Source organism: Erpetoichthys calabaricus, chromosome 1, assembly GCF_900747795.2.
Source record: "Erpetoichthys calabaricus chromosome 1, fErpCal1.3, whole genome shotgun sequence".
Classification (NCBI taxonomy): Eukaryota; Metazoa; Chordata; class Cladistia; order Polypteriformes; family Polypteridae; genus Erpetoichthys; species Erpetoichthys calabaricus.
Genome location: NC_041394.2, coordinates 100,415,434 through 100,427,447, shown reverse-complemented (window position 1 = coordinate 100,427,447; position 12,014 = coordinate 100,415,434).

The following is a 12,014-nucleotide window of genomic DNA, read 5'->3' as shown; positions in this document are numbered from 1 at the left end:
GTTTTTACGATTGTTCTGTTTGTATACCAGTTTGTCAGTTCAGCACTCCAGTTGTAATATGACGAATCCGTGCAAGCACACTCTTGAGAATGCAACGTATAGTTGTACAGGAGAAAAGCAATCTTGCCTCAAATCAATGGCAACCTTTTGTAGGTCTATGAACTTAATTTAAACTTTAGGTTTACACGGTGCTTTGTTTCCGAAGTACCTGCACTCATGAATATGTCTGTATGCGTCAGTCGCTCAAATCCCCGCGGTTCACACCGGCGAAGTTCTGCTTTTAAATTTTTATTAAGAAGAAAAGAAAACCTTTTAAAATTGAGGTAAAATATACAAATAACAGTTTGTTAAGGATCTGTTTTTTTGTCAAGCTGCCTTCACTCGAGTGATCACTTCGAGCTTTAAGCCTGAGAAACCACCCTGTAAATGCACACGTTTAATTGCACATCTGTTAATATGTATGCTTACACAGTATTAAAAGACACTCAACAATTGCAGTCATGAATATATCTGTATGTGTCAGTCGCTGAAATCCCCGTGCTTGGCACCAGCGAAGTACTGCTTTTAAACTTTTATTAAGAAGAAAAGGTGTCATTTTGCTTGGCTTTTCTCTACATTAAGAAGAAAAGAAGACCTTTTTAAATTGAGGTAATATATACCACTAACAATTTCTTAAGGATCTGTTTTTTTGTGTAGCTGACTTCACACAGCCTGTCCGCTGTTTTATAAACGAACGTCATATAAGGTCTTCCTTTTTTGTTGCTTCGCCAACGGAAGCAGCCTTTTTATTTAATCCTGTTTTTACGATTGTTCTGTTTGAATACCAGTTTGTCAGTTCAGCACTCCAGTTGTAATATGACGAATCCGTGCAAGCACACTCTTGAGAATGCAACGTATAGTTGTACAGGAGAAAAGCAATCTTGCCTCAAATCAATGGCAACCTTTTGTAGGTCTATGAACTTAATTTAAACTTTAGGTTTACACGGTGCTTTGTTTCCGAAGTACCTGCACTCATGAATATGTCTGTATGCGTCAGTCGCTCAAATCCCCGCGGTTCGCACCGGCGAAGTTCTGCTTTTAAAGTTTTATTAAGAAGAAAAGAAAACCTTTTAAAATTGAGGTAAAATATACAAATAACAGTTTGTTAAGGATCTGTTTTTTTGTGAAGCTGCCTTCACTCGAGTGATCACTTCGAGCTTTAAGCCTGAGAAATCACCCCGTAAATGCACACGTTTAATTGCACATCTGTTAATATGTATGCTTACACAGTATTAAAAGACACTCAACAATTAACGTCATTTACCTTCGTTCCCACGTTTGACTCGTGCTGTAAATCTCTTCCTTGTTTTCACTTCACGTGATTACGTAGGAGGCGTAAAAATTCAGCCAAATTTCAGCCTTCCACCTACATGGGAAGTTGGAGAATTAGTGATGAGTGAGTGAGTGAGTCAGTCAGTTAGTCAGTCAGTGAGTCAGTGAGGGCTTTGTCTTTTATTAATTAGTATAGATATACATATACAAATTTACACATCTACATATATATATAATTATGTACATATATATACATATAAATATATACATATCTACATATATATATACACATATATATACATAAGCACATATATATATATATATATATATATATATAAATATAGACATACATATATACATACATACATACATACATTCACATATATATATATATAGCAAAATACCCGTGCTCGCAGCGGAGAAGTAGTGTGTTAAAGAGGTTATGTAAACATATATATACATATACACATCCACATATATATAAATATATATATACACATATCAACATATATATACACATACATATACACACATACATAAACACACACATATACATCCATCCATCCATCCATCCTCTTCATATATACATACATACATAGTGTGTTGTAACACGGGCTGTGATTGTTACATGGGAGGGAGACGACAAATCACAGCTTCCCGCTTTCTAATCGGGCCTGTGATTGGTGCTTTGACGGATGCCCAGATCCCACAGTATGTCCCCTTAGGAGAGGCGTTAGGCAAGTGTAATTGAATAGCGGTGCTGCAAGTTTAGCTTTACACCTGTTTTTAAGGCTTATTGACTGAAAGGGGCTTTCATGAAAAAACTTAGGGCTTTGCTACAGGATACACCCTCCACAAGTTAAGGAAGTAAAAATAAAGGTATATATTTCTGTTTTATTTAAACCTCTTAAGTTTGTATGCGGGCGGCATGGTGGCGCAGTGAAAGGTGCCAGGTAGGAGACCCGGGTTCGCTTCCCTGCGTGGAGTTTGAATGTTCTCCCCATGTCTGTCTGGGTTTCCTCCAGGTACTCCGGTTTTTCTCCCACAGTCCAAAGACATGCAGGTTAGGTGCATTGGCGATTCTAAATTGTCCCTGGTGTGTGGGTGTGTGTGGGTGTGTGCGCCCTGCGGTGGGCTGGCACCTTGCCCGGGGTTTGTTTCCTGCCTTGTGCCTTGTGTTGGCAGGGATTGGCTCCTGTATTTAGGATATAGCAGGTTGGATAATGGATGGATGGACATTTGTATGCATAGCCCTATTTGCCCGTTTTCGTTTTTTTTTCTTTCTTCAGTAATATTTCAGCAAACCCGGAGCTTGTCAGTTCAAATCCTGGTACTGACACCACTGTGTGACCCTGAGGAAGTCACTTCACCTGCCTGTGCTGCAAAAAATAAAAGTAATGTAACAAATTGTACCTCAGATGTTGCAAGTTGCTGGAATAAAGGCATAAGTAAAATAGATAAATATGTATTATACACATAGGAACTATTCATTTATTTTCAGTTAAGTCATCTGCAGCAAACCTTTATAAATGAGGGTTTCTCCTTTTTAGATAGTGCAAACTGTTTCTTCTTCATTGAGGTTTTCTCTTGGAGAGCTTTTTTCATTTCATTGAAAATTAAAGCAGCAGCTGCCAAAATATGTAGCTTTCTTATTAATTTTTCAACATTGTGTAAAATAACTTTATAAAGTAACATCCATCCATCCATTTTCCAACCCGCTGAATCCGAACACAGGGTCACGGGGGTCTGCTGGAGCCAATCCCAGCCAACACAGGGCAGGAAACAATCCAGGGCAGGGTGCCAACCCACCGCAGGACACACACAAACACACCCACACACCAAGCACACACTAGGGCCAATTTAGAATCGCCAATCCACCTAACCTGCATGTCTTTGGACTGTGGGAGGAAACTGGAGCGCCCGGAGGAAACCCACGCAGACACGGGGAGAACATGCAAACTCCACGCAGGGAGGACCCGGGAAGCGAACCCGGGTCCCCAGGTCTCCCAACTGTGAGGCAGCAGCGCTACCCACTGCGCCACCGTGCCACCCATAAAGTAACATAAAAGGTTTAAATACTGGTTATCCTTTTACACTAAAATATTACTAAAGAGATACAAAAAAAGTAAAATGCATATGTTCTTTTTCTTTAAGGAGATTAAATATTACTGAAGAAAGAAAAAAAAAAACTAAAACAGCCAAATGGGGCTATGCATACGAACTTAAAAGGTTTAAATAAAACAGAAATATATACTTTTAATTTTACTTCCTTAACTTGTGGAGGTGTATCCTGTAGCAAAGCCCTAACTTTTTTCGTGAAAGCCTGTTTCAGTCAATAAGTCTTAAAAACAGGTGTAAAGATATTGACAATAAGCTACGCAAACCCACCAAGACATTGAATCGTTTAAATCAAGTATCATTACATCTTCCTTTCTTAAAGAGAAGTAAGGCAGTACTTATAAGCTTACATATATATATATATATAGACATACATACATATATATATATATCTATATCTATATATGTATATCTATATATATATCTATATCTCTATATACATCTATATATATATATATCTATATCTATCTATATATATATCTATATCTATCTATCTGTTGAGTGTCTTTTAATACTGTGTAAGCATACATATTAACACATGTGCAATTAAACGTGTGCATTTACGGGGTGATTTCTCAGGCTTAAAAGCTCGCCTTGTATCAAACGCGGGAACAAAGGTAAATGACGTTAATTGTTGAGTGTCTTTTAATACTGTGTAAGTATACATATTAACACATGTGCAATTAAACGTGTGCATTTACGGGGTGATTTCTCAGGCTTAAAAGCTCGCCTTTTATTAAAAAGGTAAATGCAAACTGTTTTCATTCTGAAGGGCACAAACCACGTTAGATTTCATGCTCAAGAGTAAGCTCAGCACACAGCTTGGTCATATTACAACCAGAGGGGCGAACTGACAACGTGGTATACAAAGAGATCCTTAACAAATAATTATTGATTCATTTTCCCTCAGTTTAAAAAAGTTTACTTTTCTTCTTAATAAAAATTTTAAAGCAGTACTTCGCCGCTGCGAAGCGCGGGTATTTTGATATATATCAAAATATATCGCGTCATCATGCCTCCCATGTAAGCACGTGAACTGACCCGCTGCCGTTTGCAATGCCATATTTGCGAGATACAAGTTTAATGAGAAGACACAAGGTATAAACGACAGTTTGGTTCACTTTCTAACAGAGTTAAAATTGCTGTAGCGAGAAACTTTTAACTGCCGGGTCTTAGCTAACATTAAATAAACCCGTGGACATCACAACATCACACAAGAGAGCGGCTCACGTGAAGTGACTGAACGCAGCAGGAGTGATCACTTCGATGAATCAAACCTGTGCAAAAAACACATTACACAATTGATAAGGTACGAAAACAATATGAAACCGATTGTGGATTTGCGTACAGCCACTTAAACTTTGTGACGGCACGAGACTTCAGGTCACGTGTCTGCAAAAAAAACTTCATTGAGGCAACTATTTTTACTGGCGGTGGCTCAGGGGAGAGAGTTTTTATTCCTCGCATCCCCGTTATACCCTCTGATCTCCCATTTCAATTCAAACGCCTCCAATTTCCACTAAGGCTCTGCTTCGCAATGACAATTAATAAGTCTCAGGGACAGACCCTACAAAAGGTTGCCATTGATTTGAGGCAGGACTGCTTTTCACATGTCCAACAGCTTGGTCATATTACAACCGGAGGGGCGAACTGACAATGTGGTATAAAAAGAGATCCTTAACAAATAATTATTGATTCGTTTTCCCTCAGTTTAAAAAGGTTTACTTTTCTTCTTAATAAAAATTTTAAAGCAGTACTTCGCCACTGCGAAGCGCGGGTATTTTGATATATATATATATATGTCAATGTATGTATGTACAGTATATATGTATGTCTAGATATATGTAGATATGTATATATATGTGTATATATATATATATATATATATATGTAGATATGTATATATATGTGTATATATATGTAGATATGTAAATATATATATATATATATATATATTTATATGTGTGTGTGTATGTATGTATGTATGTATGTGTGTATATATATATGTATGTGTATGTATGTATGTGTATATGTATATATGTATATGTGTGTGTGTATGTATGTGTGTATATGTATGTGTATATATATGTTGATATGTGTATATATATATATATATATATATATATATATATATATATATATATATATTTATGTGGATGTGTATATGTATATATATATGTATATATGTATATATATGTTTATGTGTGCGTGTATATTATATATATATATGACAGCAACACTCATAACAATGACAACACAATTACATATATATATATGTAGATATGTATATATATGTGTATATATATGTAGATGTGTATATATATGTAGATATGTATATATATATATATATATATATATATATATATATATATGTGTGTGTGTGTGTATGTATGTGTGTATATATATGTTGATATGTGTATATATATATGTATATATATGTGGATGTGTATATGTATATATATGTGTGAAGAAAGAAGAAAAGAAAACCTTTTTAAATTGAGTAAAAATATACCAATAACAATTTGTTAAGGATCTGTTTTTTTGTGAAGCTGCCTTCACTCGAGTGATCACTTCAAGCTGACTTGCTGGCTAACCATAAGCGTTACCTGGTAGGTAACCACCCATACAATCAGATTGTGAATCAGACTACGAATGCTGTGAATGTAATTACCCCGATCTACATGCTGTCAAATAAACGAACCACACGCCGTGGCGCAATTTTAGGGGCTTCGCCTCTAGCGCTGACGTCCGAGGTTCGATTCCCATAAGGGAGTGAAGTGAGTGGGTGGTTACCTACCAGGTAACACACTGCACTCGCTTACGGTAATCGAACCTCGGATGTCAGCGCTACAGGGGCTTCGCAGCGGTGAAGTATTGCTTTTAAATTTTAATTAAGAAGAAAAGAGGTGTAAAGATATTGACAATAAGCTACGCAAACCCACCAAGACATGCAATCGTTTAAATCAAGGCGTGAGTCGAAAAACACCATCCCATAATATTAGTTAACGATTAACACATTTCTATATGTATTGTAAGCATACAATACAACTGATAATATGTTGCGCTTATTTATCTGGTGTACCGACATTTTTGCGCGTTTAACGGCTGAAATCTAACGTGGTTTGTACCCTTCAGAATGAAAACAGTTTGCATTTACCTTTTCAATAAAAGGCGAGCTTTTAAGCCTGAGAAATCACCCCGTAAATGCACACGTTTAATTGCACATGTGTTAATATGTATGCTTACATAGTATTAAAAGACACTCAACAATTAATGTCATTTACCTTCGTTCCCGCGTTTGACTTGTGCTGTAAATCTCTTCCTTGTTTTCAGTTCACGTGATTACGTAGGAGGCGTGATGACGCGATACGTGACTCCGCCTCCTCCATTAGAGTATATGGACAAAAAACAGGTTCCAGTTATGACCATTACACATAGAATTTCGAAATGAAACCTGCCTAACTTTTGTAAGTAAGCTGTAAGGAATGAGCCTGCCAAATTTCAGCCTTCCACCTAAATGGGAAGTTGGAGAATTAGTGATGAGTGAGTGAGTGAGTGAGTGAGTGAGTGAGTGAGTGAGTCAGTCAGTCAGTCAGTCAGTCAGTCAGTCAGTCAGTCAGTCAGTCAGTCAGGGCTTTGCCTTTTATTAGTATAGATAGCAGAAATTATCCTATGGCAGTTTACAAGGACACATAGAATAGCTGTGTATTTTTATTGTACATGTCGTGCACAAGAAGGTTAAGTGACTTAGCCAGGGTCACTCAGAGTGTCAGTGGTGGGGGCTGAAACAAAAGTCCAGTGGTATATAGTGCAGTTCTTTATGCACTGCTCAGCACTGCCTAATTGTTGTGTTTCTTACTGGGCTTTGCTGTGCATATGTATCATGTTCATAAATATCACATGTTTCATATACTTTTGATGCTTAATTTACATGTTTTTTTTATTTGTTTTAGGTGACTGCACTGCTTTTCACATTATTTGATGTCTTCAAATCAGATCTTTTTTTGTGAAACACATCCTGCATTTTACATAAGCACTTCACGTCATGTTTTTTTCTTTTTTCGGATCCTTTTTTCCTGAAAGTGTTTGAAGAATATGTTTTACTGTAGGGTTTAATATTGGCCTATCCCAATACTTTTCCAGTGGTACCGATTTAATTATTAGAACTTGTGAAGTGTAGCAGGTCATCTCATTAGTCACAGGGCTGAGTGTGTTATAACTAACACAAAACCAATTTAGAGCTGCCAGTCATTCTAATAGCTGGCTTTGAACTGAATGGAAGTCTGTGTGGAAACACCTGTGAAGACGGCAAAAAAAGTGAAACACTTCAAACAGAAGGCCGTTAGCTAGGAATATAACCAGGATCAAACCTTAGAAGGGCAGCAACTCAATCTGTAGCACCACCATGCCAGCCACTATAAAATAAAGCAGCTGGAAAACAAAAAATTCAATTCTTAAAGAAGCAAGTTGTGTTCCTCCATACCAAAAGTTTAACTGATTGATATTTACAAAACAGTATATATCAAAAATATAAGAGAGTTTAATACAATAAAACAGCAGTCTTAACAATAATTTCACATTTGTCAAAAGGGACAGTTCATGACTAACAATACACTCTTTCTTTTGTTTATTAACTCAACCATCAGTAAACTGTTTCTTTGCACCTTTGTCTCTAATTTCACTCATTAATCAATTACTTTATTCTTAGCATTATTCAATTGCAATCATTCATGAACAAATGAAAATCAATGACACGATATAAGAAAAAGAAAACACCCTAGCAGTTAGATAAATAATATAAACAGTGCATTAAAAATATTTATATATTGTAAGGGACGGCGGGGATGCCCAGGAGATGGAAGGACTTGGGGACAGAATGTGCACAGGGCATTATCCCCCCCGGAGTGCTACATGGCAGCCTCCCTGGGTTGCAGCAACACCACAGTTTCCCAAAGGGAATCATGGGAATTGGAGTTCTGTGACTCAGCCCTGTTTGGTGCCATGGGTGCCACCAGGGGGTAGTGCTCCCACACCAAGCCTCAGGGACACCAGAAGTACTTCCGGAGATTACTTAAAAGGACTTGACTGCAGCTTCTCAGAGGGCCAGAGTCGGGAAAAAGAGGAATGAAGCTTGCTGGAGGAGGAGTGGAGGCAGAAGGAGAGAGAGACAGACAAAGACAGAGAGAAGCCAAAAAAGTGAAAATGCTTTGTGCTTTATAAATGTGCTAATAGTGCTTTGTACTGTGCTGTGCAAGTGGGAAAAAATTTGGGAAGTGCTTCCCACAGCAGAATAAAAGCCTGTGTTGTCCCTTAACTTGTATCTGCATCAGTCTGTGTTAGATTTGGGGAGCGGGCACAAAGGATGGACGGACAGACATCCCAGCATGACGTCGGAAACGACTTTAATACTGTATATCTGACCTTATTGTCGGAGTGAGCATTACTGGTTTTCCTTCACTTTCTATGGGAATATTTCACACTGTACTCCCTTATTATGTACTATACAGTGCTCATTCACCTGTATAGCTGAACAAATTTTGCATATTGTTTTTACACCCCAAAGCCGAAAGTACTGGCTTATTGCTAGTATTATCATGATATTTCCCTCTTCTTACCCTTTACCTACTTTCTTCAGAGATAAGTGTACTCATCATCAGGTTCATTACCAGGTTGGTCTACTGTTGCACCTTTAGATTAAAACACACATACATAGATATACGCATACACACAGACCCTAACTACAAAAGTACTGTGTGAAAGATGTGTACACATACACATTATTCCCTAGCACTTTATCCCACACAAGTACCATATGAATAAGACATGCACAATCTGCTTTCCCTAGTACTCCAAGAGACTAGGCATGAACAACATGCAATGTCTCAGATCTAAATATTACCTTTGGTCTATAAGAGTATCTCCAGTCATACAAAGATTCAACATCCCTGGCTATAGGTCATTTATCAACCAGTGAATGTTTTACTTTAACACATTGTTCATTATTGGACAGAGCTCTACATCCTCATCTCGATAAACTTTGCAGATTGGATCATATGGCACTTCCTCATTGCTCCATGTGTGCTAAGAAATTTACCTTATCACTTGAATCACTCTAGACATGAAAACAAAGTATAGAAAGTTAAAAGCGATGTGGTATTTAATATTAAAGAGCAATAATACCAGTAGAGAGAACGAAAATGTGGATTTAAAGTCTGGACATATATAGTCTTTAAAAGGCTTTTTTTTGGAAGGATTTTTCAAATGTTGCTAGATGATGGAGTAACAGGACACCATAGCCAGCATAAACACCTTAATGGCAGAAATCCAGGCGTTGAAAGTCCATGTATTGGAGCAATGGACTCAGCTTGCTGAGAAGTAGGTATTCAACCAGACACGTGCTGCACTCAAGTGAGAACAACCGTTAGGACCATCCCATATATTACTACTGTTACACACCAATGATGATGTTGAGAATTTTGTTCTAGTATTTGAGCGTACCACTACCCATCATCACTGGAAGCATGCAGAGTTGGCATACATACTGGTATCATTGTTGAGGGGAGTGGCACAATGAGCCTATTATGACCTTGATGAGCAAGCTGCCACCAAGTATGATCAACTAAAATCTGAGGTGTTGTTGAGATATGCTGTCAGCCCAGACCAGCAGGCAAGAGCATGTCAGGATTGGAGATTTGACCATGAGGAGGCCAGCCCACTCCCAAGCCTATGAATTATGGGGAAGAGTTGGGGTGCTGGTTGAAACCGGAGGACAGAAGGCCTAAGAAAATCATAGAAAGGTGGCCTGTGACTCCCTGATGAACACCCTCCCCAATTTTCTCACCTGGCCGGTCCATAAGCAAGGAATTAAATTAAAACCATGGACGACCTCATCACAGCCCTAGAATGACACTGAGCAGCCTCGCAAATTGAGTTCAGAAAAGCCTGCTGATCACCAAAAATTCCAGACAGGGCATGTTGCCACCCCTGAGCCTACCTGACACAAGATGGAATTGGCGGTGAGACTCCAAGAGAGGCACGATACCCCTCTCCACTGCTACAAGTACAAGAAGGTGAGCCACATCATCCCATTTTGGCACAGCTTTGATGAGTTAATGGACTGCAGTTGGGCGTGAGTACAAAATTATTGTTTTATAGCAAATCCTCTTTTACTTCCATTCAATAAGGTGGTTGTTGTAAATGGGCATAAGATTACCGCACTTATTGATTCCGGCAGTAACATGTCAATTGCTGCTCACCATCACGTGAGTCCAGAATGACCAGTCTGACCTGTATTCATGGGGAAAGTCAGTGGTACAGGTCCACCTCTTATGTCATAACATACCATGGAATAACCCAAAAACTTAGCAGCCCACCTTATCCAGTAATACTAGGGCGAGACTTTTCACACTTTAAAGGTGGATAGACATGAACCACCTTGGGTACACCTCTGGGCCTTATTATAGACATTGAATTTCTGCCTCAAGCTGTCTCCACACCACATCATCAGCCGCTGGCGGAGCTTGATCACATGGAACCCAGTATGATGTGGGCAATGTAACATCATCTCATGCACCATCTTATTGCTGACTTCCATTGTCAATTTAGGCAAACTCCAGCCTAGAACAGCGGAATGGCAATTCCCTTAAGTTTGCCAAGAGTGCGGTGGTCCTCAATAACAGCCAACGTATGACTTATCCCATGCCACCAGGCCCACACTTTCTAATTAATAATAATTCACTATATCATTTACCAGAGGATGAGGGTAAAGAGAGTTTGCTGCTTTGTGTTTGTGAATATAGCAGACCAAGATTAGGAAACATGGTTTAAATTTGACTGGTCACCAAGCTACAATAGAAGTCCAAGGACAATGTGATAGAAATATCACAATGTGTGCAGTCATAGAACAAAATGAAGTCATACACGATCATGCTGTGGTTGAGAGGGCTATAATGCAGCTCAACTACTGTTGTTTCTTGATGTACTTGCCGAGCGATTAATGGTGGGAGAAGCAATGAAGGATCAAAAGTTGGACAACTGTGTCATCATACAGGACAATATGAGAATCCATCATAGCTGTTCAGGAGTGGTCTCAAGCCCATCCAAAGATATCAGTGGTGTGTCTTACACCATACTCTCCATTCCTCAGGATTTTTTTAAAGCATGTGGATGGTTTATGACCATCTATGACCATTGAGTCCATGGATGCAGCCTGTGATGAATTCTCACCATCTGAATTACTGCATAGGCATCAACCCTGTGCGTTAGTGGATATTCTGAAAGAGAGATGGGAGGAAGAGGCCTTCCCGGTTGAACCTTGAAGCAGATAGGCTACAGCAGCAGGAGACCACATTGGGTGCCACTCCTGTCAGCTAAGAACAGGCAACTAAGGTTACAATTCACACAGGTTCATCAAAAATTGAACAATTGAAGATTGGACAAGCGTTGCCTGATCTGATAAGTCTCAATTTCTGCTGCAACATTCGGATGGTAGGGTCAAAATTCATCATCAATCACATGAAAGCATGGATACATCCTGCCTTGTACCACGGTTCAGGCTGGTATAATGATGTGGGGAATATTTTCTA